Here is a 23,457-nt window from a genome sequence, read left to right as displayed (position 1 = left end):
TACACCAAAATTGCTGCCGTGCTGATATATGTGGTAGGTGTTTGCACCAAGTGGATAATAATTGCAAAACAGATAAATATCAATATAAAATGGCACGAACCGTCATATATGCCCAAAAAAAAAAACAATTGTTAAAAATTTTTTAAAAATTAAAAAGAAAAAGTGTGCATAAAAATCAAAAAGAAAAATAAAGATGGACAAAAATTGAATCAAAATCTATAAAAAAATATAAAAAAATGAATTGCATTGCAATTCACAAAAAGTACTATAAGTAACCAAGGTCCAACCTATCTTGAAATGTATATATAGTAAAAGTCAAAACAATAGTGGGCCATATGTGGAAAAATTCAATGGTATTAAAAAAAAAAATATATATATATATAATAAAAAATAATAAACCAATTATATGACCACAACAAATACTTAAGTCCTCATAATGTCCATGATACATGAATCACAAAGGTTCAGGCTGCTTATACTTGGGCTCACCAAACTCCCACAGCACCTATGTAGAAAAAAGAGAAAAGAAGCGCCCGATCCTTGTGTAAAATCAGATATGAATTTTAACACAATATAGCTGTGGAGAGCTGCCTGCTTCTCTCCAGGACATCACGGGCACAGGATCCTCTGCTTCTTGATTCTCTTGCTTATCGGCTAAGTCTGCCATTTGTGTTTTCAGCTCCAAGCACCAGCGTGAGGACGCAGAGACGTGTGTGAAGTCCCTTCCGGGTCCCGGTGCTCCACGAGAGAGGTGAATGGCGGCCGCACGCTACAACTAAGCAGTCACAAAGGAAAGTAAAGACTCCCTTATCCTGAGACAACGGCTGATACAGACACAAGATCCTGCATTCTAAAGGACTTCAGTATACACAGAGGTGATCGTGGAGTCTTCAGTTGGTGCATGGGCTGGTCCCATAATATGCCTGATTTTATCAGACAAATTGTAAGTGTGCATTTGTCTTGTCCGTGATGTATTAAAATTCATATCTGATTTTACACAAGGATCGGGCGCTTCTTTTCTCTTTTTTATATATATATATATATATATATATATATATATATATATATATATATATATCTGTATTACCATCAACAATACAGATACAATTCTGTGATTCAGAGATTTGTCTCTCATTTAGGGACCTTGATTAGGACCAAGTCCGGTACGCAGCGTTCTCTAGGGTTTTAAAATAGCATACTGTATTTCTTTTAAGATTTTCTCTCTGTATACAAATATTGGTTAATAAAAGACTTGATATTATTATTTATTAGTAGAGGTTGAGTGCTTATACTAGGGATTCTTATTCTCTGTTGTAAATATCCATTGTGCACATTTCCTATAGCACCCCTCTAGTACTGTACATAGTTATTTAGATTAATTCACTAGCTGAGCGGTGGCCTCTCTCTGTGTCAAATGTGCTCTGAGAGAAACCATTGCTGGACTTTTTGTATCACTTACCTGAGACGTAAGGAAGTATTACTTTCTATTGTATACTGTTTGAGTATATATGGAGATCCTCCTACATGCGTGCACCTTTTCTACTTTGTTGCTCTAGTACTAGTTACCTTACTGGTGCTGACTGACATTCCATTTTTTGTGTACTATAAACTGTTCATCCATTTGCTCAAAACCATCATAAGATCCAGCTAAATTCTGCAAAAGTTCAATATGGAAAATGAAAATTAACTTAGTCTAATAAACCAGATCTGAACTAGCAGACTTATACAAAGAAGAGTAATTTATTATTTTGTTTATTATAACCATATCGTGTGTACAGTATGTACTTATTGACTAAAGTTATAATCTACATACAAATTAAGACATGCAATTATCTATCAAGCTGCAAAAGAGGTAAATAAAGCTGACAGATTTTTACTTAAAGTATAAAGCATTCTTTGCAGCCAATATTTCCCCCAAAATCCAAAGATCAATAAAAAAAATAAACTAGGTATTAATCTTCTGGTATAGTATGTGAAGAATCCCTGCTCTTCTATATGAGTAATAATATATCTCAAAGAGCGGTTCTATTAGGGATAAATAATTTAAGAAAAAAAATGGATACAGCAGAACCTCTATTGTTAAGCACTCAAAGAATTGCCTATATTATCAAAATTAACTTTTAATAATATTTACACTAATATCTAATGTTTGGAAAAATTCTGTCAAAACTAAAACAAATATATAAAAATCTAAACAGGAGCTACGACCTACTGTCTGTAGGGGGTAAATGAATGCTATAAAGCAGGGGTGCACAAACTGGGGGCCCAACATTTTCTTTTGCTTTGTATACTCCATTAAAGACATTTTGCATTATTGAATCCTCCCCTTCACTCCTGTTTGGCTGTGCTCTACTTTTTTGCTTCGATATGGACAGAGAGGTGGCAAAAAAAATAAAAAAAGGAAAATACAACAGTTAAAATAAAAATAGAAACGACACAAAAATGTGTGTCTTTCAAAAGAAGAATTCAATATGTGTTTGTCGTTACAATTTATAAGAAGGGTAACAGCTTATCTGTGGGTAAACATAAATGGTCCAGCATGGTTTCACATGGAAGACTCTGTCTCGCTGGCTGGTAATGTCCACAGGAAGGTTTGAAGTGTGCTCCAGGTAGACGAAAAACCAGAGCTCTGGCATGGTTTCAATAGAATTCTCTGCCCTGAATAGGACTAAGCCCTCCTTGCTTCAAGCCGCAAGCATGTTGACATCCAACATCAAAGGTATACTAATTAGCCCAACATGTTTCGTTGCTTAGCAACTTCGGCATCATCCCATTTTTGTCTTTTCTGTTTTGATTTATACTGTTGTTTTTTCCTTTTCTATATAAATGTGCCTTTCATGTTATTTTTTGTCACCTCTCTGCCTATATCATCTGATAAGGGCATGATTTTACATTTTGAACTTCATGTTCAGTGACATTTTATTAATACGGATCACACTTTCTTTTTGTAGATATTTTCTGAACCTGGTTGGTGACCTGTGAAGCTGAAACTGCTCCCCGAGATCTTTTTCTCCACAAATCTTTTCCCTTTTTTTTACAAGCAATCTCCAAAGAAATACCTTTTGAGTCTTATTTCTTTTTTGTTTACCACCCTTTTGTATTTCATTTATTATATTTTCATTTACATTTCATGTATTTCACCTTCAATTGTATAGCCCATTAATCTTCTAATGTGCAATTATGTTATATGTTTTTTTCACTCTATATACACTAGTACACACCAGTAGCAATTATTTTTATCTCACTTTTAATTACCAGGAGTTAGAGAAATCTTTTTTCATTTCCGTTCTTGTCTTTTTATAAAGTACTGTAGACTGAGTTTGCACTTGCTAGAGAAGACATTGAAATAAAACAGTGCATTCTCCCCCCCCCCCCCCAAAAAAAAATTGGTATCTCCCAATGTGGTCAAATGGTGGTAATATTAAGTGACTGACTAATAAGGATAGGTGCAAACTATATAAATACTAAAATGAAAAGATAGAGAAGAAATCGTCTATAAATCCCCCTTGTATAAAAGAGAACAGTGACCTCATGTGCTCTCTGTGTAAGGTGCTGTGTCTTGCAATAACTAGTTCCACACAGGAACGCTGCAAGTATATGGGTAAATCCTATATTCATTCCCTACAATGTATCTATCTACAATGTAACTCTCATACATAGTAGCTCCTGCCCATCTACTACTTCATTGCCACATTCTATCTGACCCCCGAGGTAGCACTCATGATGCCACGTGTCTTCTGTAGCAAGTACAAACTCTGTCTACAGTACTTTACAGCATTCATTTCCCCCCTATAGATAGTAGGTCACTGCTCCTGTTTAGATTTGTATACATTTGTTGTAGTTTTAGCCGTATCTTTCCAAACATTAGATTTTAGTGGATATATTATTAAGTATTAATCTTTTGCCATGGTTCATCTTCCCTTCACCTTAAATCTTGTGATTTAAACTTAGCCATTGCACTACCTTAGGTTTTCTGGTTCATACTGTACAAATGAGCCCTTCAAATGTGGTGAGATAAAACGTGGACTTTATTCAAGTGTTAAAATGAAAACTAGGTACAGTAGACTTTGACTTGGTAAGTCACCAAAAAATTGTCATGGCTCTATATGTCAGAACAGTAATTCCAGCTCTGTTGAGATTTGTATTCTTTGTCAGTTCAACCTGTGGGAAAAAAATGAAGATCTTTGGGCACTCTAAATAATTTCATTATCTACTGTAAATAGCTATTGATACATGTTAGGTAACCAACGTTTTCGACCCGGGTGGCCTTCCTCAGGGTGCCCTGAGAAAATTACCACTCAAGTCAATTGAAGTTTTTGGCTCATATTATGCTAAGGGGCTTTATTTAAAAAAGCCCTGTTGTGAGCCTTAATGTTTTACTTATTACTGCATCTTGTGGAAACATTTATATACTTTGCATTTCTTCACGAACACGGGTTTCAAGCACGTCAGCTACTTATGTTTTTCTGTATGATTAATGGTGGCATCATAATTACTTCGCAAACAAAGAACAGAGCTTGGAGGAATAACACTAAAACATACAGTATTAGATAAAGACTGAAAAATCCTCCAAAGATTGCGGTTGCTATGATAATTATTTTAAAATACTTATACCTGACAAAAAAATGTTGTACGTAAAAATGGCTTCAATCTGCTCCCTTTAACTTATTAAACATGCCAATGTGCGTTGTTCATTTTCGTCCTAGAAAGAAATGTCCCTGTAAGCCTTCACGGCTGCCATATTCAGGCTCATACAGCATATCAGAGGAATAACATTTTTAACTAGGAATGAAACTCAGAAAATTTACTAATTGTGATCTAAGATTTGTAAAATCTTTAATGGCATACAACAAAAAATTAACCAATCATCTCCATCCAGGGCAATCTCTTTCCCTTATGTCCAGCCTTTCAGGCACTAGTTTGGGGACTTAAGGCACAGCTTGGAAATAGTTAATTTTACAGACCTTAGATGGATCTTTATCATATTTATCTTGATTCTTTATATTTGTTAATGTGTTATAGTGCACTTATTGATTCTAAATTAATTTAGTAAATGAGCAGCATTTTAAGGGTATGAAGTTTATTGATTTTTTTTCCTGTTGATAATGAGAGATTGTAAACTAATGAATTTTGCTGCAGGATACATTATAGGTATTAGTTCGATATTACTAAAAATATGAACATATGTAGCATTGGAAGATATGACCAATAATGTTAGTATGGACTAAATAATCTATTTTGGCCCTTTATATAATCTTTTATGCTTTGCAGTCTGATGTGTATTTGTATTGTATCAATTCTACTTTGTATAGGATATCTTGGGTCAGAACAGAATATCACTGTACGGCTGAATGTGTTAAGAGCTATAAGGACTTCTGTGGATCGTTCCACCTAATTTCCTTTATTTTATATAGTGCATCTTGTAGTGCTACTCCAAAGAAGTGAATGGGCTGCCAGGTGTCTTAAGTTATTTTATGACATAGCACCCTTAGTAAATCTTCAAGACTTGAGCAACACATTTATTTGGCATAGAGAAACAAAACAGAGAGAAGCCATCAATGCCATCAATTAAACCAATGCAACAAATAGAATAAACCTAGTAACAATACAGTTCCACATGACCTTTTTCGCTAACGATTTTCTTCTCCCTCCTTTTTGCATTCTCTCTTATTTTAAAATACACTTACCTCTGTAACTTTGTATAATACAGGTCAATTGTGCCAACAAAGGTACAGTACACTATGTGAACTTTAGATATCTTTTTCTTTTGAGGGAATCCCAATGTATGTTACAGAAGATGATGGTAAGGAAATAATACACAGTGGTGTGTATTTTAACAGATGTTTTACATCATGAATGGTCTACCTACAGTATGTGCACATTATCAATGGTGGTCTCCACCAGTCCAGGATTTATATGCTTTATGTCTGCCCAGTAAATTTTATTGAGACGATCATACTGTTTACAATAGAGAACCTATAGTGGTGTCAAGTGGACAATTTAGGCGTTACAGTCTGAACTAGTAAAAAGCATTAAAAAACAATTTTTACATTACCCTTCTGTGATTTATGTTTGAGATAGTTTTTAACAATAGGTTTTGGACTTCCTGTATGTGCCTAGGACAAAGCAAGCCTGAGTTTGAGCTGTGTCAGAGTCCCACCAGAATCCGCTGTAATCCAACTGACAGCAATGCTGATTTGATCGGAAAAGCTGTAACTCACCTTTCCAAGGGTTTAATTGGAGTTGATGGAGCGATTTTTATCAGTAAATCCATCTATGGGTCCCAAAAAGCCCTGAGAAAAGGGAACAGTTAAAGGGTCTGCACAAGATGATGGACAACTGCTTGGAGGTTGAGCCCGCATCATCAAGCAAGTGCATATCAGACTTAACAGTTCTAATCATAATATTGCTACTGCTGTAGTATAATAATTTATGCCATCACTAGACAGAAGGATTGAAAAAACAAAAATCAATCAAATCCCTCCCTTTCCAGGGTTACCATAATATGGTGATTAGGCAACAGCTTCTGAATCTCAAGGGTGCTGGGTCCCATCAAGCCGTATCTAAAGGTAGAGATGGGTGGAGTGGTCTGAAACCTCTTCCCTGAATTTCCTGTATTTTTTAGACCAAATCCGATCCCCACACCAAAATCTGCCTGCGGATTGGGTACTAAAAAATCTGAGCAGATCCGCCCAAATCCATTTCACCCAGATTAATTTTCTATCATTGATAATCCATCCTATGGTTTGTGGATTTTAACATCTGCCGTAAGGGAAAGGAGAGGAAGAGGAGTTCCATTTTAGTCTTGTCTCCAGTTGTATGCATATCCCCTCAAACCTCCCTCCAAATAAATTAGTGAGAGATGCCCCTACTGAAAAAGGAACACACCTGAGATACCATGGGAGATATGCTAATGACTATGCAAAGTATATTTAAATGAGTCCCATCCTACCCTTATTAAAATAACTTTCTGTAATAACTGAGTTAACAAATCTAAGGCACCTAATGACTGGACGTGTCAGACCCAACAGGATTAAAATCCACAAACTCTGCTACTCTGGACATCAACTCTAGCAGTGAGTTGAGACAGTTGATGTCTAGCATCACTGTCACAGCATACTTTTGAGCGCTACTTCTCTCTGAGCGCTCACCCCTCTTCTGGGATAGAGAACCATATCTAATAAGCAGTCTTCTGCCACGAAACACTGTCTGGTGCTGGAAGACACTTTACAGTCCATTTGTTTAAACAGGCTGTAATGTATTCCAGCACTGAAGGTGCCTAATTGCAAAACACTGCTTAGTAAATGTGTCCCACTGTCATTTTAAGATTAGAAGTACTAACTAAAGTCACCAGATCAATTTATATTACTTTATCTCTGCATCCCTGTTATAACGCGATCCGTTACAACGCGAATCCGCTTATAGCACAATGCAAGCGTGGCTCCCAATTTTCGTATTTATGAATACTTTACAACACGATTATTGGTGTCTTAAATACTTTATTGTACAATGGATACAATTGTACATTATTTCTAACGTGGTCCGCTTATATCGCGATTCTTTGTACCCCAAGCACAACGTTATAAGGGGGTTGAGCTATAGTTAAAAACATATCTGTTTCCTTCTCATATGTATGGGTCATTTAGTTAAACTCTTTGGCCAAAGCGTTATAAGCCTTCACCCACATCGCGACCAATTTGAAGGGTCTAAAAATAACTGTGTAACTTCTCATTTAACTCTGCAGTGGCAAAATAGTTTAACTAAATTACCCATACTAATGAGAAGATAAACAGGTACGATTTGATATTGCATCAGGGCTTTTTTTTGTATACAGTACATTTGGTCACACACACACACACACACACACACACACACACACACACACACACACACACACACACACACACACACACACACACACACACACACACACACACACACACACACACACACACACACACACACACACACACACACACACACACACACACACTATGTGGTAGGTGTTTGGGTTCAGAGCTTGCAGGGATTGTGTTTTTGTTAATGTCAACTGGTAACAGTTGTTTGGAGGTAAGTGACCCTTCCTCGCTGTTCATAGCTCACCCTTCCCAATTTTTAAGTAGCAGTTCTTTTTATGCACCTGTGGAAAAATGGTCTAATGAGATATTTATCCCTCCACTGTAATTATTTATTAAATATTTTACCAGGAAGTAATACATTGAGAGTTACCTCTCATTTTCAAGTATGTCCTGGGCACAGAGTTAAGACAAATAATACATGTTTACAAATACAGTTACATAATGAACAGGGTATACATTACATACAAGACATTGCATGCACAGTTAAAGATAATTTATATCATGGGTGTATGAAACAGTTACAGACCAGATTAAAATGTGTGACAGCCTTAGATTTGAAAGAACTTGAACTGGTGGTGGATGTAAGAGTCTCTGGTAGGTTGTTCCAGTTTTGGGGTGCACGAAGAGAGAAGGAGGAGCGGCAGGATACTTTGGTGAGCCTTGGGACCATGAACAGTCTTTTGGAGTCTGATCACAGGTGATAGGGTCTGCATGTGGTAGGGGTGAGGAGATTGTTCAGGTAGCTGGGTAGCTTGCCCATAAAGAATTGAAGGCAAGACAGGAAAGGTGAATTTTGCGCCTAGACTCGAGTGATGACCAATCTAGTTCATTGAGCTTTTCGCTGTGATGTATGTTATAGTTGCATTGGAGAACACTGTAGAGGTAATGACAATTTTCACAGGTAGGGTTAGGACCTGCAAAGTGGTTATGCCGTGATGTGGTTGCAGGCTTATAACACTTTGGTCAAAGAGTATAACTAAATGACCCATACTTATGAGAAGACAAACAGATAAGTACAGATGCAGCCACAAGTTTCCAATGACTTGCCTGGGAAAATACTGGGGCAATGTCACAGTAAATGCTGCAACATTTTTGTGAGATTCTGCAGTCAGACTTTTGACCCATCGGATTAACACAGTGGAGGTCCCTGTTCAATTTGAATGGGACCTTCAGGGACCCCCACTGTGTTAATCCGATGGGCCATTAGTCTGTCTGCAGAAATCTCACATAAATGTTGCAGTTTACTGGGAGATTGCCCCAGATTTTCCAAGGCAAGTTATAGGATACTGGTTGCTGTGGGTTCTAGACTTGTTGAATCTGACAAAAAAAACAATCATTAGGTGCCTTGGCTTGTTAACTCTGTATAGTTCTTATGGACAGCCAGGTGGGTTGAGACTCATTTAAATATACTTTGCATAGCCATTATGTATGTATGTATTTCTTTATTTATATAGCACCATTAATATACACAGTAATAATACACGTGACAATCATATAAATAACATATCAACAAATAACAGAACATGGGAATAAGTGCTTCAGACATAAAAGTAACATTTAGGAAGAGCCTACAATCTAATTGGTAGGTAGGAAGAATGTACAGAAACAGTAGGAGGGCATTCTGGTATGTATGTCTGCTAGGGGCCAAGCTGTCAGGTGTATAGTATTAGCCACAGAGCTACTCATATGCTTCATTAAGCAGGTGTGTTTTAAGGTGGGTCTTAACATGTGCCCATCTCTATCTAAGGGTGACTTACCAGCCTGACATCTGCTACTCAGGTACACCTTGTCATTTATTTCTGGTTGTCTAGGGGTTTTAACAAAATCAATAAATCAACCTCTACTCCTGTTTGATCCTTTTGTACACTATTCTTTAATTATTTATATTAGTGCAAACAAGGTTCCGTAAAAGAGAATAAATAATGCCGATTAATCAAAATTTATAGCATCACATTTTCCCACTAAGCAATATCTCATAAGAAGAACATCAGCAATGTTATGTAAAACCAATATCATTAATTATGAAGTGAACTTGAACACCCAAGATACTCCTTGCAAGGATTTTCCTCTGGCTTTACACAAGTTCTGGTAATGACAGTCAGTTCCCCAGGAAGAACCCACAAATGAATGTACTGTACCAAACACAAGACCTAATCTATGTACTGGAATGATAGTTACTGAAAAGTTCAGACAGTCCTTCTTGCACTGGTACACCTGTCCTTCTGGATCTGATGGCACTTGGAAATCAGCAGGCAAATCTTATAACAGAAATAGCCGTGTTAGTCCAGTTGCGATAGTGCAGAATAAATGAGTTCTTCAGTATTAGGTGATACCTTTTTTATTTTGACTAACAATTTATGTCATAGGACAAGCTTTCAAGATTTTCCTCTCTTCCTCAGGTCAGCAATAATGATATACAAGGGTTTCTATGGCTTAGGCCAGCAATATAGTGGTCGCACGCGTGTGCCTGTGCGAACGCTCGTGCACGTGACGCACACTTTTTGTGTGTACGGTCCGTGATGCTGTGAGCGACAGGCTTGGAAGGTACTGTGTGTGTCACTGTGTGTGTGGTTGTCAATGTGTGTTTGTGTGTCACTGGGGAAGCTGTGTGTATGTGTTTGTACTGTATATATGTATGTGTGTGTATATTAAAAAAAAAAAAAAGACATGCTGTGAAAATAAATTATTTATTAATATTGTGCACACATAAACACACATACACACACATTGCGGTAGCAGCACGAATACTTACTTTTCAGAGTCTTCCTCGCTATCGTCCGGCTCCACACTCACTGCTGTGCGCGCTCAGCCCTAGCATACAATAGCTGGCTAACCACAGCCAACTATAACTGCTGTGTGTGCACACGGCGCAGCACGCTCACTATATTACGGGCCTTAGACAGGGATTGGGAAAAAAAGGAAGAATAAAGAACAGAGAGATGTGCAGTATATGAGGTGGGGTAAGGGAGGCACTGGAAGGGTGTTAAAACAGAGCTAAGGAATGTGAGAATAAGGGAGGGGGAGAGGGGAGGAGAGGGGGGGAGAGGGGGAGAGAGAGGGAGAGAGGGGAGAGAAGGGGAGAGAGGGGGATAGAGGCTGTACATCCACAACAGCACAGAGGGGAAGAGGATGCTGGAGGGGGGGGTGGTGAGGGGGAAGGTATAGGATGGCACAATGGCAGGGAGGAGAGGTAGGTTCTCTCTGTCTGTATTGTAGTAGGTGTTCTCGTGGGGGTTTTAGTGCAGCTGAAATAGTTCTAGCAATGGTCTTTGGTTTTTATCCCTTTTGTCTGAACGATTCGGTCAGGTTTGTGAGATTGTATTGTATGTCTTGATTTATATAGCGCCAAAAGTAAACTAAGCGCTTCACAAAGAATACAGTACAGGGAATTAAAATGATACAATAATTGCAGCAAAATCAGACAATAGCAAAATAAATCCCTGCCCTGAAGAGCTTACAATCTAAGTGGTATGATGGGAGAGTTACAGAGACAGCAGGTGAGGGAATAAGTGCTGTGTATGGCAGTGCTTGGCCACAATGGGTGGCAGGAGTGGCTGAGTGCAGGCTGTTGGGATGCTTAACTTGTGGGGGGAGTTTTAAGGTTAGTCAGTATTAAAGAAAACATAAGGGGTACAAAATGATTGTACTCCAAAAGAAAATATCTCTTGAGTGCACACTACAAATTTTAAAATGTAACTTTTAATACAACATCCTTAAAACATATATTACCGTAACAATTAATGTAATTAACCATAAAAATAAATTAAATAATCTGCAGATATGCAACAAAGTTAGCCTCACATATAGATAAATTCCAGTATAAAAATATAACTGGAATCTTGGAGGCTAAACAAAGTGCAACCAGACAAGGTGAGTCAAAAAGCCCAACACTTGCACTCACTAGCACAGTAAATAGGTTGCCAGATTCAGCAGCAGGGATACGGCTTCTATGTATCCATAGATCATTTAAATAGTATCAGTGGAACATACCCTGCCAGCTACACTATTTTTAGATATATGGCAATGCTAGTGAGAATACTGGAAAAAGCACACTGTGTTAAAACAACCCCATAACAGGGGCTGATGACATGATAACGCGTCAAACACGCTTTTCCCTCCTACTATGGAGCTTCGTCAGGGACAATTTTGCATGTGAGGGGAAGTGGATGCTATTTAAATGCTCAGGTCGCCATAGCGACAATGAAACACATCGCTATAGTGCATGCGCAGGAGAGCGCATGCGTGACTGCATAAACATCAAAGGATATACCAAATTACCTTGCTGATGATATTAATGGTGACTCTAGCGCTGGGACCTTATAATCACATTTAAAGCTGCAATGAGGAGACAACAGAGAAAAAGACGGGCCGATCGCAGGACTCTAGTGCGCATGCAGTAAGTAATCTCCTTACCCTGCGCATGCTCGAACTCGGCTGCTGTTGTCAGTGCGCATGACACGACTGATAGCTATTACAACTAACAGTGAACCCGTAATAATGCGCATGCTTCCGATAACATGTGGAAACAGGCTAACCTAGACTACATTGCGCATGTGTAGGCAAACATAATTATTCCTACATAACTGCCTGTTTATATTGCGCATGCCTGAAATGATAGCAATGTAGAGTGGGTGCCGGAAAAAGGTCCCAGAGCCCTGAATGTATGTTGCTGCCCAAGGTAACAAAGGGCAAGGAGCATGAATAAAAATGATGTATGCAGAATAACCCCTCAGTTCAAAGCATAAGTGAAACCATGTCCAAGACACAGTGACAATAAAATAAATACAAAATATTAGACACACAACTGACATAGTATCAATAGTTTGTCACAATACATGTTGTGTGAATGGTTATTACTCAAACCAATAAACCCATAACACAATAAGAATGGGTTTATGTAGAAGGCAATATAGTCACTAAATATTAATGAAATAAAGTGCAATATAATAATATACAGGCATACCCCGGTTTAAGGACACTCACTTTAAGTACACTCGCGAGTAAGTACATATCGCTCAATAGGTAAACGGCAGCTCACGCATGCGCCTGTCAGCACGTCTTGAACAGCAATTCCAGCTCCTTACCTGTACCAAAGCTGTGCGCAAGCAGGGAGACTATAGAGCCTGTGTTATTTACATCAGTTATGCACGTATATGACGATTGCAGTACAGTACATGCATCGCTAAGTGGGAAAAAGGTAGTGCTTCACTTTAAGTACATTTTCACTTTACATACATGCTCCGGTCCCATTGTGTACACTAATGCGGGGTATGCCTGTATAACAATATCATGGTGAGTATATCTAAACTATGTGGCGGAACTAATCTCATGTAAAGCAAAGAAAATATATGACAGCTGAAGAATGAATGCCATTATTAACAGTATAGGGTAGCGATGACAGCGTAAGGTGACAAGGGATGGAGTGGGCAAGATGACTAGCATTTATGAAGATCAGATGAAAGGAGTGAATGTAAATCCTTCATTGAGTCCGTATGGACTTCTGGTCTTCAGTTTATAAATCCATTCAGCCTCAATTCGCAACAACATCTGATCTACATTCCCGCCTCTTGCTGGGCACCTAAGTTGATAGATGCCCATAAATTTGAGGTTATTGACATCTCCATTGTGAAAGTGCATGACGTGTCTAGCTACTGGTGTTTCTGCAGAATGCTTGACAGAGTTAATATGTTCAAGTATGCGTCTACGCAGTTGCCTTGTGCATACCTTTTCCCACATTTACAAATGAGAAGGTAAACAACGTTAGTTGTTCTACAGTTAATAAAACTATCAACGCTGAAGTGCTGTGTGTTGTCATGGTTATCGAACGTCTTGGCAAATTTACATGCCTTACAGCCCTGACACCGATACATCCCCTGAATCGGGCTCAGCCAAGTCTCTGATCTGGCACGCTGGTAATGGCTATGTACAAGTTTGTCACGCAGGTTATTCGATCTCCTGCTGGTAATGTTGGGTCTAGGTCCGATAGCTTTAACCAAATCTACATCGGATAGGAGGAGGTGCCAGTGTCGGGCAAAGATTCATTTAATCGCCCACCATCTTTTATTGTAGGTACCGATGCATCTTATGATGTTATTCTTTCTCTTAGGTGTATTGGAGGACAGGAGAGAGTCTCTATCACAGTGTAATGCTCTGTGATAGGCTCGATTGAGTGTTTTCATTTTGTACCCACGACTAAGGAAACGATCACGTAGTTCTCTGGATTGTAAAATAAATTGCTGAGTTGTGGAACAATTCCTGCGTAAACTCAGGTATTGCCCAGTTGGGATACCAGAAATAAGACTAGCCAGATGTTGTCTTTGTGCCAACAATAAGCTATTTGTAACTGTGCTCTTCCTAAATACTTTGGTTTGGATGTCCCTGTCACAATCAAAATATATATCCATCACAATCCGTATGATTTAGTTGAACACTCCCTATCCCCCTTCTTTTGTTAGTCAGTATTAAATCAGAAGGTTAACACCATTTACAAGGGAAAGATGGTAGGCTGCATGGGTGATATCAGGTGTGTGTCTTGGTTCAGGCTTAGGGTAGATCCCCTGCAGCAGGAAGGAGTAGATAGAGGGTGTGAATAGAGGATTTATGTGGGTGCTTTTTATTGAGGGGTTAAGAAGTTGTTGGGAGAGAGGTGTATAAATACTGGTGCAGTGGGGAGTGGGGAAATTGGAGAGAACAGAGACGTTCGAAGTAGTGAGGAAACAGTAAGCAAAAACAAGCAATAAGGAAGGCATGGTGAGATGCAGGAGGAGACAGTCCAGGTAATGGAGGATAGGAAGAGTACAAAGAATAATAGCATTTAGAAAATCAAGTTCTCACAGCTGCAGAGTTGTTGTTGTGCAGAGTCCAGATCTTCCTCCAATTTCAACTCCAAAATTAACGCCAAAATTAACTACAGACACTTTCAATGTTACACTTTTAAATGTTGCACAGCCATATGGCTCAAAGCCAAAAGAGCCTGCCTTATATAGTTGTAGGGATGTGTTAGGAACCTCCTATGTGCGCTCAGTGGGATTGTGGCAGGTTCCGCGGCGGCACGTTAGTACAGGGCGCCGCCATGTTGTTGCGCAACCTTGCAGAGGGCACTGAGAGAGTGGGAAGGTCGCGCATGCGCAATGGAAGCGCGCGAACGACGGGCCTGTAAGAGAAAGGCTCCGTTGAGGAACTACAACTCCCATGAGCTCTAGAGTGGTCACCTGATGTAAGGAGCCAATCAGAAGGCTAGGATTACGGGAGGAGGAAAGGGAAGCGTGGGGGAAAGACCACGCTAGGCAGAGGGGATCCGGAAAGTAAAGGAGGAGGGTGTGTGCGTGCAGGGGGTCCGTGACCCGCCCGCATAGGCTAGCTTTACCCCCCAGGCCCTTAGGAAAACCCCTGAGTCACAGTAGGCTTCTGTGCTGCAGGGACGCCCATAGTGGTAGCGATCAGTCACCTTACTGTGCAGACAGTTAGAGACAAGTGTGCAGAGCAAGTTGGTGGTGAGCTGTTTGGGACCAGACAGCTGCACAGCGGATATCAAAGGCAAGCAGAGGATTCATCTGATCCTTTTCGAAGTGTTACCGGTCACCGCCGTGACCGGAAGGTATTTACATAAAGTGCACCAACACCGGTCAACAGGCGCTGATCCCGCTTTAGGCGTAAGTCTTTGAGGACACTAGTGAGTGACCAAAGGCCTAATACACGGAGCAATTCTTTCTAATAGCGCAAGGACACGGTGTGTGGGGCACGCGCTGACGGGACAGAGACATACTCATTAAGAGTGTGGCTGAGCCACTACTGTACAGGACAATACTCATTAAGAGCGTGGCCGAGCCACTCACGTTATAAGGACACTACCAGTTAGTCGAGTTAAGGATAAGCGTTATAGTATAAGTGTTATGTTATGTGTTGACTGCTATGATAGAGTGCTAAGGTTACCGTGCATTATAGTAAAGTTGGTTGCATCATATATGCGTAGTATATGTTTCTTGCCCAGGGGAATCTCACATCACGGGGATCCTGGGTAAGTGGAGGTGCTGCGCTAATAAGTGTTACCCCAGGCTCCCAGCTAGCAGAGGCTCAGATCTCCTGGAGCTGCAGGTGCGTGCAGTTACCCGTAGTCTCTTTAGAGTGTCAGAAAAAGGGCTACATAGTTAAACACATTCAATTGACTAACAATTAAGGGAGGGGTCTGCCTATTCAGCTCATACCAGGTAGATGTTAATTTTAATATAACAAACAACAGGGGGTGCCCAGTGGTACATCCAAATGACACAACATACATGGTAATAATGCTTTGTACTAATAATAATGCTAATACTAACAATAATAAAATATGTTTTTTTTAGTTAGATTTTTTGGCCAAAGCATCATAATCCTGCACACCAAATCGTCAAGTTAAACCATAATAAGTGCAAGTCCTACACTACACTGCATTCTGTTCCCTATACCTCTGTATGAGGGGGAAGAACCATAATAGATTCCATACCTGCAGCAAGATGAGAAGATCCACCATTAAAAAGGGGGAGGTGACGTGAGCTCTGGGGGAGGTGCCACATCCTCCATACAACTGATTCCAGTCAGAAATTAATTAGCACACACAAACCCAGCAAGCTCAAACGCCCACACCCACCTAATCTTGACTATATGTAATGTCACATAAGAGTGCCACTGGGCTGTGGCAAGTGAATATAACAAACAACTGGGGGTGCCCAGTGCTACATCCAAATGACAAAACATACATGGTAATAATTACAAGAACTAATGCTTGTAGCACCTCCCCCAGAGCTCACGTCACCTCCCCCTGTTTGAAGAGATCAGAATATTGTTTCTGTCTTCAGTGTCAGAGCATATACAGTGGTATCTTATAGCCTGGTTGTGTATGATACCTTGTTTTGTATGAGTGGGATGGAAGCTGGAGTTGTGGAGGTAACTGCACCTGTCTGTAGGTTTCTGGTATACAGATGTGTGCAGTTTGCCATCTTTCAGTGTTACTGTAAAAAGTTTACTAGGTTTGCAGAATAATCCATTTTGAGTTTAATTGATGGATGGAATGAGTTTAGGGACTCATGGAATTTTTTTAGGCTTCCTTCACCCTCTGTCCATATTATAAACAGGTCTGTGTGAGGAATCCGTTCCAGGGTTTGGCTGGAGGTCACTCTTGCAGAGCTGGTGAGCTATCAGACCCTTGGATTTGCAAGCACTATCACCTGTGCTTGCAATCACCGCAGCTCTTTCTCTCTGCTCTGGCATTGGAGGAATTCCCACACACCCCGTTTTGGGATTGACTATCAGCCCTTCTTATACTGGCCTCTTCCTTTCCCTCATTGCTGAGCATAGACCAAGATTACTTGGATGTAACTGTGTTTGCCACAAATACTCCTGCCTTTGCCTTGTTCTTTCAACCTTTTTTAGGTTAAGGAACCCTATAATTATATTGTCAAATTCTGACGACCCTCAACCCTCTCCAATAGCTCGTCTGAGATCAGATGCATTGTAAGGAATGCCAACCATCTCTAAAAGCGTTTCTGAGATCAGATGACTTGTAAGGAACCCTAACCATCTCTAATAGAGCATCTGAGATCGATGCATTATATAGAACCCCAACCCTCTCTAATAGTTTGTCTGAGATCAGATGCATTGTAAGCAACCCCAACCCTCTCTAATAGTGTGTCTGAGATCAGATGCATTGTAAGGAACCCCAACCCTCTCTAATAGCGTGTCTGAGATCTGGTGTGTTGTATGGAACCTCATAGCGCATCTGAGATCACATGTATTGTAAATTCTTCTGTATTTGGTACAACTTTCAAATAGCCTGAAAATTGCATGTAACCCTTTAGGGATGCCTGTGGAACTCAAGGGTTCCAAGGAATCCAGGATGAAAAACAATGGTCCAACACCACATAACTGTAGCCATGTACACAGCCATGCATGAATTTTTAAGTGACATGATTTTGTGTAGTGCTAAACACAGGGACCAATGAGAAAAAGCAAGACTTCTTGTAAGAGTGATATTTTATTGTTCTTTATGTTACTCAAAACTTTAAAAAATGGAACCTCAGCGGCTACTTTTCCTTATTCATAGATATAGACAAGGGAATGAACCCAAAAGCTGATGCTACCAGAGTCAAGTATATAAGGGGTTAATGGGAATAATCCATAGTCCGCTGTATCGAAGATGGCTCCTCACCATTGACATGAATGATAAGTCATATAAGAATAATATGAGGATAATATAACTCACCCGTGGCGGGGGGCCCGTTTTGCAGTGTGGGGCTGGGTCCAGGAATGTGAAGTATCCAGAAACACCGCACTCCTGTGTCCCTTGTGCCGTTAGCTGCTGCCCTTACCCGCCCGGTGTATGTTGTATCCTCTGGAGGTTGCTGAGTACGTTGAGCTGTGTATCCTGCTGGAACGTCTCTCCTGGCGTCTTTCCTGGACGAGGGAGCTTGCGGTGGCGTCCTAGGTGTTTGTCGGCGCCAACCCAGCTTCCCTGTGGATACCAGCTGATTCCAAATCAGCGCACGCTGTTTCACTCAGAGAGGAGGAGCCGCTGGTGCGTCCTTGCAGTCACTGCGCTCCGGCGTGCCGATGGTTGGGGGATGTGACGTCAGCGCTGTCGGGATGTATCGTGGTGAGGAGTCTGCGTGCACCAGCCGATTGAAATGTAGATAAATAGTAGAGTGGAGGCGGTCACAGCACTTGGAGTCCAGTCAAAGGATGAAGATAAAATCAGCTTTATTAGAACATGCTGTACATCGCAGATAACATACTCTGACGCGTTTCGTCTCTGTCCGAGACTTTTTCAAAGAGTAATTTGCCGTTATCACACAGGTTCCTTAAATAGGTCCCAAACAAATGTGATTGGATGTTCCAATTGTGAATATATGGAACCCAATCAGCCTGATGGGCTGATGACCTTGATGGGACCCACACAAGGAATCTGTGCGAGAAAATACAATACATGCAAATAAAATATATATATAATAAAGGAAAAGATCATATATATTTTTAAACACATAACATACATTTTAAAAGAAAAAGAAAAAGAAAAAGGCGATCACTGCGATTTAAAGCATGATACAATGAAATAATTAAATGTTACAAATATGGAGTTTGGAATGTGAAGGGATGTGAAAAATAAAAATATATATATATACATAAAGGAATTGTATAAATTGATATATATTTCTTCAAAAGAATAATAATAAATAAAGTCATAGTGATGCTGATAATAATCATCATATAAATCTATAATTATAAGTACAATAATAGACAATACTCAATTGTGCAACAATGTTGATATTAAATAGTTATATAATATTTGTTGTTGATGACTGTACTATTGGTTAAACAAATGGAACAATAAAGCATATGGAGTCAAAAAGTTATAGATATAGAGAAGGGTTGATGCACTGGAATACACCCTCCCTACCCCCACACACATGGGTATCACAGGAAGTGTTTAAGCTCCCAATCTGTATTGATCCCATGTGGGTGGAGAGTACTGAGGGTGTATATCCAATACATCTCCTGTTTGTTTAACGTGTTCTCTCTATTACCCCCCCTGGGGTGAGAATGAACATGCTCAATGGCTGCAAAAGAAAAATTAGCGATGCCTCCTTTGAGGCATCTCGTAAAGTGTCTTGATACCGGATGAAATAAGTCGCCTTTTCTGATTAGGCGTACATGTTCCGCTATCCTTGTCTTGAGGGGCCTGATGGTACGACCCACATATTTTGATCCACATTTGCAAAATAGAATATATATGACATAACTAATGTTGCAATTTAAAAACATCTTAATATTGTATTTCCTGAGATTATCTTTAGACATAATAAATGTAGTTGGAGATGCATACTGACACATTGTGCAATTGCCACATTTAAAGAATCCTTTCGGAATACCTCTAATGTTGGGGAGACTTGATCTGCTGTCGTACATACTTGGTGACAGATGAAAGGCTAATGTCTTGGCCTTGCGGTAGGTGAATCTCGGTCCATCTTTAACAATTGGGTGGATATCACTATCCAGCAGGAGGGTGTGCCAATGCTTGTGAATAATTTTACGAATCTCTTGGGATTGTTTGTTATATGTTGTAATGAAATAAGGGCTTTTTCCATCAGATTTCCAAGCATTGGTTCTCCTCCCGCTGCGTAGTGATCCTTTCCGTTTACAAATAAGGGATTTTCTATCCGTGGCCATGGCTTTCTCAATGGCTGCTGAAATAACTTTGGCTGAATATCCCCTTGCCAGGAATCTTTCTGACATCTCACCTGCACGGGACAAGAAGACCTCACTGTCAGAGCACAATCTTTTTAATCGCATAAATTGCGCTCCAGGGATGTTTCTGATTAATGATTGAGGGTGGCAGCTTTGAGCGCTGAGGAGTGTATTCCTGGAGTTCTCCTTACGAAAAATATCAGTTTGTATTTGCATATTGTTGTCAATGTACAGGACTAAATCCAAATAGTGGATATGATTAAGATTGTGCTCAAAAGTGAGTTTTATATTAACATCATTAGTGTTTAAATAATCAATAAAAGAAAAAAGTGTGTGCTCGTCTCCCTTCCAAATTAATATCAGATCGTCAATATATCTCTTATAGAAGATGATATTTTGACGAAATGAATTATCACTGTGAAAAATAAACCGTGATTCCCAAAAACCCATAAATAAATTAGCATATGACGGTGCAAAACTCGTGCCCATTGCAGTGCCTAATAATTGTAGATAAAAACGTGAATCAAACATAAAATAATTGTGGGTAAGTAGAAATGATATAGATTCAAGTAGAAAAGTGCAATGTGAAATAGATAGTGTAGAAAGATCTAAATAATATTGAATTGCAGTGAGTCCATGCTCGTGTTTGATAATAGAATACAGGGAGGCCACATCAAGTGTGACCCACCTGTAGTCTTTGTGCCATGTGAGGTCCTGTAGATTGACAATCAAATCCGCTGTGTCTCTGACAAATGAGGGCAACTGTACAACTAGGGGTTGTAGAAACCTGTCCACATATCGCGACAATCCATCTCCCAAAGATCCAATACTCGCCACAATTGGGCGACCCGGGGGGTCCACCAGCGACTTATGGATCTTCGGGAGATGGTGGAATATGGGAGTCACTGGATGTGGACAGGTAAGGAATTCAAATTCCTTATTACTAATAGCATTAAGAATCTTGCCAAATTCTAACAGTTCTAACAATTCACAACTATATTTGGATACGGGATTCCCTACAAGACGCCGATAGGAGTCTGCATCTTGTAACTGTCTTAATGCTTCTTTCTTATATTGTTGGGAAGACATAATCACAAGTGCGCCCCCCTTGTCAGCATTCTTAAGTACAATATCATAATTCTTTTTGATACAATCAATCTGTCTAATCTCCGTGTGAGTCAAATTACCAGAATTTACACTTGAGCAGGAAAAACCTTGAGCTAATAAACGTAAGTCCCGTTCTACTAGATTTTCAAACACAGTAATTGAGGGCCCTCTGTTGTAAGTAGGGCAAAACAATGATGTCTTGCGATAGCCTGAGTCTTCATGTCCAAAGAATGGTTGGGTATATGTAGATAGATGTTCGCCCTGTGTATCAAGCAGTGTGTCCAAATCGGAAAGGGCGCAACATTCCTTGAAAGTCAATGACTCAGGCTCATTGTCCAATGGTGATTTTTCTAACATGTCTCCACTGGTCTCTAGTGTGTCAGAATCATTTTTTGAACTAAACATTTTCTTTAGGGACAGCTTTCTGGTAAATTTTTGTAAGTCGATCACAGTTTGAAAGAGTTGAAAATTTTGTGAAGGTGCAAAACCAAGTCCCTTATTGAGAAGTGTCAATTGATCAAATGTGAGGTGTATACCAGATAGATTAATTACATTACCAGGATCCATCACTCGTATTTCTTCCGCTTGGCTTTGCCTCGTGCCTCGTTTCCTTTTGGATCTCCTTGTTCTCCTCGCCCTTTCGGGCCTGCCGGTAAAAAAGCTGAGGATGGTTGACCTGAGGATTTAACCATTTTAGTTTGAAAAGATGAGGTTGAGGCTTTATTGTCAAACTTGGAAGTTCCCCGGTTGTCCCTAGAGTAATCTACAGATCTATCAAATGAAACTATTTGTGATCTGTATTCTTGGTCCGAAGCTTCGGATTCAAAACTAGAAGTCTCTACTCTGGGATTTTTTAAAATTGATTTATTCGGGGGATTATTTGTCCATCTTTTTTGATGACGTTGTGTGTTCTTGGGTGTACTGGAGCTGGTAAACTCTTTAATAACTATAGGCTTTTGCCAACAATATACTTGGCCTTTGCTGGGTTGGCGCCGACAAAACCCCAACCCTCTCTAATAGCGTGTCTGAGATCTGGTGTGTTGTATGGAACCTCATAGCGCATCTGAGATCACATGTATTGTAAATTCTTCTGTATTTGGTACAACTTTCAAATAGCCTGAAAATTGCATGTAACCCTTTAGGGATGCCTGTGGAACTCAAGGGTTCCAAGGAATCCAGGATGAAAAACAATGGTCCAACACCACATAACTGTAGCCATGTACACAGCCATGCATGAATTTTTAAGTGACATGATTTTGTGTAGTGCTAAACACAGGGACCAATGAGAAAAAGCAAGACTTCTTGTAAGAGTGATATTTTATTGTTCTTTATGTTACTCAAAACTTTAAAAAATGGAACCTCAGCGGCTACTTTTCCTTATTCATAGAATGTCATATGTAAGTGTAGTATCTTCTTAAGCAAGATAATTAAACCCAGCAATTTTTGTTCAGGCACATACAATCAGATAAGTATATAGCAGGAGTAAATCTGATCTGCAAAGCGTTCTAGCAGTTTAAGGTGCGGGGACTAATAGAAGAAACAAACAGAAAATCACTCAGACTCCCACACAATTATATTGACCATGACTCCAAGATGTCAGTGGAACATTACATTGTATACATCACCATTATGAAATAACCAAGAGCAAGCTACCCAGTAAGTCATTTATATTAGACACAAACTGTCAGCCTGACCTGGGTTTCACCCTCTACATTTATGTACAAAGAGAGTTGTGGAAGAATAAGATGAAAGAAACAAATACATGTGCACATTGTTATTCTGCAGAATAAGATTTCCATATGCATGGGAGATTAATCTGGAAACCGATAAATTAATTCTTATATCATTACATTATTTTCTAACCATTATGTGCAGAAACTTTATATTGGTTATGGAGGTTTAATGTTTCAGCTGGGTAAAATTTTCACTGTGTGGATGATTTGATGAGGAAATGTAGATGTCAATTATAACTTTCCATTGAATTGCATTACCCGAACAATAAGTTTTTAGTAATTTTCTGTTCAGGGTATTATATTAAATTCATTACAAGTTAACATGTTACAGTGCTATTGAAGATTATAGAAACAAGAACAAAGCTTAAGAACTAATACATTGAGAATCACTGAAAGAGGGTTAATGGTTATGGGTTGATTCTTATAAATAAGTCTCATGCTTGCTAGTAAGTTTATGATGGGTCAAAAGTGTCAAAAACCCTCCAAAATTATACAGTAAAGTCATTGGACATTTAAAAGTGAAAAAAAAATATGTCATACAA

The sequence above is a fragment of the Ascaphus truei genome, chromosome 2, assembly GCF_040206685.1.
Source record: "Ascaphus truei isolate aAscTru1 chromosome 2, aAscTru1.hap1, whole genome shotgun sequence".
In the NCBI taxonomy this organism is placed as follows: domain Eukaryota; kingdom Metazoa; phylum Chordata; class Amphibia; order Anura; family Ascaphidae; genus Ascaphus; species Ascaphus truei.
Note: the sequence above shows the minus strand (reverse complement) of the source record.